This window comes from Mustela erminea, chromosome 18, assembly GCF_009829155.1.
Source record: "Mustela erminea isolate mMusErm1 chromosome 18, mMusErm1.Pri, whole genome shotgun sequence".
NCBI lineage: Eukaryota > Metazoa > Chordata > Mammalia > Carnivora > Mustelidae > Mustela > Mustela erminea.
Genome location: NC_045631.1, coordinates 4,648,543 through 4,653,905, shown reverse-complemented (window position 1 = coordinate 4,653,905; position 5,363 = coordinate 4,648,543).

Here is a 5,363-nt window from a genome sequence, read left to right as displayed (position 1 = left end):
GCCTGACCTTTATCTTGGGTGCGCACAGCCCTTGGACTCAGGGAGCCTCCTGGGTGCTTGCTACAGCCTAGGTTCCTGGCCAGGGCTGGATCTGCAGGCTCCAGAGTGGGATGCAGACCCCTGCACTCAGAAATCACCTGTAGGAGCCTTAGGTGCCATCGGCCTGGGGCCCAAGCCTGGAGAGACTTGTGTGGGGAAGCAGGGGTTTGATCTGGGCGGGTGAAAACCTGACCAGCTTTTGGTGGGACCATCAGAGTGCGGTGCATACAGCCATCCAGGAAAGTGACTGCCCAGTCATGGGATGAATCTTCTGTTTGTGAAGTCAGCTTCCCTGGGTGTCTGGGCCTAACCGTCTCTCGCTTCCACCTGGAGCTGCTCCCCAGGGCAGCTCTGGAAGGTTCTGTAAATCCTAACACAGCAGGTATCATTTCTAGTCAGACGACAGTTTTCTTAAACGGCGCTTGGGTTTCACATGCACGCGATACAGGCCGGTCTGTCTGTGGAAAAGAAAAGCTGTGAGCCCTGTGGCAACTCTAGGGCTGCACTGTGTCCCCACCCACCAAAGGATCCATCTGGTGAGGCACAGCGCCCCAGTACCTCAGAGTGTGAGGGTGCCGGGACAGAGGGTCTTTACAGGGGTGACTGAGTGAAAATGAGGCCGGGAGGGTGGGCCCTCGCCTGGTCGGACAGGTGTCCCTGGAGAAGAAGAGACACCAGCTCCACGAGAAGCCACCTCTGCTTCCGCTGACACCTCGCTCTCCGGCTCAGAGGCCCCAGCGCCGTGGGGAGACGGTCTGTTGAAGTCCCCCGCATGCGGGGCTTTGCACCCACGACTGGTTTTCCCCCCTCGGTGCAGGCTCCCTGAGAAACAGCCACAAGATGGAGTTTATGGAAACTCCAGGTGGGGGGCCTTTGCTGGGAACCTTGTCAAGAAGGCGAGGGACTTCACCGAAGGACTGGTCTTGGGTGACAAAAAAGATAATAAATAGGGATGCATGGGGGGCTCCGCCGTCCAGGGCTCTGACTCTTCATCTCAGGATTAGGAGTTCAAGCCCTACACTGGGCTCTGCCCTGGGTGTGGAGCTCACTTAAAAAAGAAAAAAAAAAGAGATACTAAATATCTAAAATACCGGACCTCAGAAAAGAGGGTCTGTTTTAAGCCCCAGAGCATCTGTGTGGATCGCTTTGCCACAGGCTGGCTCCCGGATAAAACGGTCCTCGTTCTCAGCTGTCACAGGTTGGAGCTGCTGTCATGATCCCAAAAGGGAACGGCAGCTTTTGAAGAAGCATATTTGCTCCTCATTCCAGTGTCAAGTTTAAGGGCTTATCATCCGGATGTTAGCAGCAGGGAAAGGGGCCTCAGGGATGACGTCCAAATCTCTTTTTACTCGTGAGGGGACAGTCGCAGCCCTTCTGAAGCTAGATTAGAACTCGGGTCCCGGTGTCCAGTCAAGTCCCAGTCTGTTCCCCTGCCATGGGGGAGCTTACAGTGGCCCCAGGAATCCAACCACACCTGGGGGTGCTGGGAGGCTGGGAAGCGTTTAATGGACCCGGCTGTCCACGAGGCTCCGAGGTCTGGGGCTCAGGTGCACCGAACCACCCATCTGGTCCACGGGAAAACACCCACGAGTTGGGAGGCTGACGTGGACCCAGTAACGCGATTCAAAGTCGCAAACGCACCTGCACTGAAATAGTTAAAAATAGTTCTTATTGTGTTTAAATGAGTAAAAACTGACACGTCTCACATCATCCATGATCCCTCAAATAACCTCTGTTTTTTTCACATAGTCCAGTTTAAATCCCTGTGTGCGAGAGCTGCCGTTGCAAGAGCGGTCACCCACGGAAACCTCTGTTCCTTAACGCCGCTAGAACTTAGGAGGTCATCGTTGGTTCTTCCACAGCTTCACTACATCCTCAGTAAAGAACATTTGGAATATACAGAAAAAGGGAACTAACAGTGTTGGGCTCCATTTCCCTTGAATCATCAACATTTTAGAATCTCTTCTTAGATCAAAAATTCACAAGTGGATCCCTTTATAAAGTGAGGCAGGACGTGGCAGGCTCGAGCCCCTCTTGCCCACCACTTCCTGTCCCCCCGTGTCCCCGCCACCTGCGGCTTACCGTTGGACAGGTGTCTTCCAAGAGCCCCGGGGCCCCAGTCGGGCTCAAGTTGCGAGCCTGAAGCTAAATGTGTTACTACCATGACTGGCAGAGATGTTCCCGGTTTTTATATAACTGGTAATGGTTATATTTTTGTTCTGTTATTGCATATTTGTTGTATTACTGAGTTTGATAAATACTGAAATTAGCCCAGAATGCCTGCCAAGGTTAGGGGGTAGATTAGCTAGAGGAAAAATAGTTTTCAGGGTGATCTTCACTTGTCCTCTCAGTGCTCCCCTGACCCCCCCCCACAAGCACACACACATGCACACACACGTGCACACACACAGGTGGGCACTGTGCTCAGTCTGCACGCTCCGTCAGGGCACTGTTGCTCAGGAACACGTTGCACTGAAACCAAACCTGGTTTCAATACTGACAGTGCAGGGGGGTGTCCGGGGGGCTTAGTCGGCGAAGCGTCTGCCTTCAGCTCAAGTCATGATCTCAGGGTCCTGGGATCGAGCCCCGCGTCGGGGGGTCCCTGCTCAGTGGGAGGCCTACTTCCCCCTCTGCCTGCTGTTCCCCTTGCTTGTGTGCACGCTTTCTCTCTCTGTCACACAAATAAATAAAATCCTCGAGGCCGTGCAGTACACCAGCACATGCCTGGCCGGTGAGGGCTGCGGTAATTTTGGTCCCGGTGCCAGTGCCAATTTGGGGACTTGCTTGACAGATGGTGTCGATAAGTGGGTTTGGTTATAAGTGCTTCCTGCCCTCCCTTGGTCACCGCTCCGCTTCAGCCTGCCTGGGGTGGGGGTGCTGGTTTCTGCCCCCTACGCCCACGCCAGCCCACACCTGAGCCTGGAACTGTGGTCACATCATTTTCGTGATCCGTTCACACCTGCTTGCTTCAGTGGCATTTGAATTTAGAGACAGTTTCTTGAAACAATGGTGAGGTTCGAACCAGAAACTTGGGGCATTTGGTCTTGATACAGGAACACCAGGGCTCGATCATGTAAGAGGAGGCAGCCTGATGGGGTTCTTGCTCTAAGGCCGGTAGGCACGGAGGCCCATGAAGCCCCCTTATCTTTAGTGAGGCAGACTGACTATAAACAAATATGATCAATGATGTCAGGTAGTAGTAAGTGTTGTGAACTCAGAAACTAAAGGTTTGGGGATTGATGCGGAGGATGGGCATTAATTGGTCCTGGGAGGATCCTTGTGGGGGGGGTGGCCATCTGAAACCCGGCAGTGAGCCACATAGAGTATCGTGGGGGTGGGGAGGGCTCCCAGGACCAGAGCCCTGACCCCAGAATGTGCTTGGGAAGCAAGAGAGGCAAGAGCCCGGAGCCACAGCAGCTCGCTGAGTCAGGGAGGACAAGAGGTAGAGGCTGGAGGAGGGGCTGGGGTCACACCTGGAGCACAGCCAGGACTCTGGCTCTACTGGGAGTCTGGGGGCCCCAGGGAGCTCTGGAAGGGTCGAGAACAAGAGCCTGGCCTGACCCACCCACACAGGGCCCCGCTGTGATTGCTGCTTTGGTTCATGGAGGAGTCGGGGTGCTAATGTCTCCCCTCACAGGGTCTTAAAAGTCACACACCCTGAGTACTATTTCAGGAGAAATCGCTGGCTATTTAATCGAAAGAAAACGAGTTTTCTTTTCTCTTTTTAGTGTGGAAATGCTAAAACATGATCACAGCGTAGACTAGTTCAGTGAACTTGACCGCCAGGCTTCAACAATGATCCGCGTGGCCGAGCTTTCTCTCCACCCACCCCAATCCCACATGCGTACGCGTCTGAAAGGTACCAGCTCTGTCTTCTCAAAACAGTCACCATTCCGTCGTCACCTCCGAAACGAGCTTGTGCGTCTTGTTTCTTGCTTTATCAGCCAGTACCGGTTGGTGAAAGCTCAAGTCCACGCTGGATCCTCTGTCGCAAGAAGCCACGACACCGTTCGTCCTGGCATGTTCTTTCCCTGTGGCACGAGGGACTCCGTGTCCATGCCTACGCTCAGCGTCAGGAGGACACGGGGGGTTTCGACGCCACGGCCCCTGCGAGCCTCCCTGCCGTTCCCACCTAGCAGCGACAGTATTTGGGTTGGACTGGATTAGAATGACCCCTGCCCCCCGTCTTAGTTGTTTTATTTGTACGACAGGAATAACTGGGCACGAGGGGAGGCGCTGTGAAAGCGGGGCAGACTGGCAGATGATGGATGACAGACAGTCATCGCTGGGAGCTGGGCGGTTATGGATGGCAAAGCTCGAGGGGACAGCTCGGTCCTGGTGATGACATTCTCATCTAAAGTCTATTGGGCTATAAACTGAAGGGGTAAGTGGTTGATTGGAGGGAGGGAAAGCGAGTTTCCACGAAGGCAGCCTCCAGAGAAGACCGTGATGTGGAGAAGCATCTCGCGGTCCCAGGGGTGGTGGCACAAGCTGACGGCCAGCGCCAGGCGGCCGGGTGGGCGGTGGGCTGCACAGAGACCGCATGGAAGGCAAAACCCCCCAGAGCTTCAGCAAACCCAGAGGAGCGACGTCAGCAGGGCCGGGCCCTCGTGCTGTGCACGCTCACACAGTGTCCCTCCTCTCCTTGCCACCAAAGGTACCAGAAGGAGCCTGGTGACTGCCCCCCCACCGGCCCTCCAGCTGGCAGAGAGGCAGAGAATCCCACTCAGACCCTTCTGGAGGCTCTCTGGCCCCGGATGCAGGGGGGAGCAAGCAGAAGGAGGGAACAGGCGTGCTCCTCGCTGGCTGTCCCCAGGAGCGGCAGCTGGCCCGTGTCAGTCAAGCCCGGAGGCCACTCTGATGATGCCAGTGCCGGTCAAATCCCTTTTTAGGGACTAACCCGGCGACACTGCCCTTATACTTGAGCCATCTGAAGTATTCTTGGGCAGGTCTGCAGTTGGCACCCGTTACCCGTTTTCCACTGAATATGGCGCCAGGGCGGGGGGCCAGGCTGAGCTCTGTGCTCCAGGAGGGCCTTGCTGTCTCCAGGAGTAGCACCAAGAGACTTGGGCTCTGATCCGCTGGGCGGCAAGGTCTCAGGCTGTTCTGCCCCCACGCCGTCGTGGAGGGGAGGAAGGGCCCAACTGGAGCCCCTCTGCCAGTCTGTAGCAAGACCAATACCAGAACCTCCTCTCCAGTCTCTCCCCATGCGCGGCCCCGGCAGCCAACAGCATCGCATCACCTGGGCTTTCTAGAAACACGGGGTCTCGGGCACCACCCCAGCCTTCCCGAATCAGAAGCTGCATTTTTACCAGCTCCCTAAG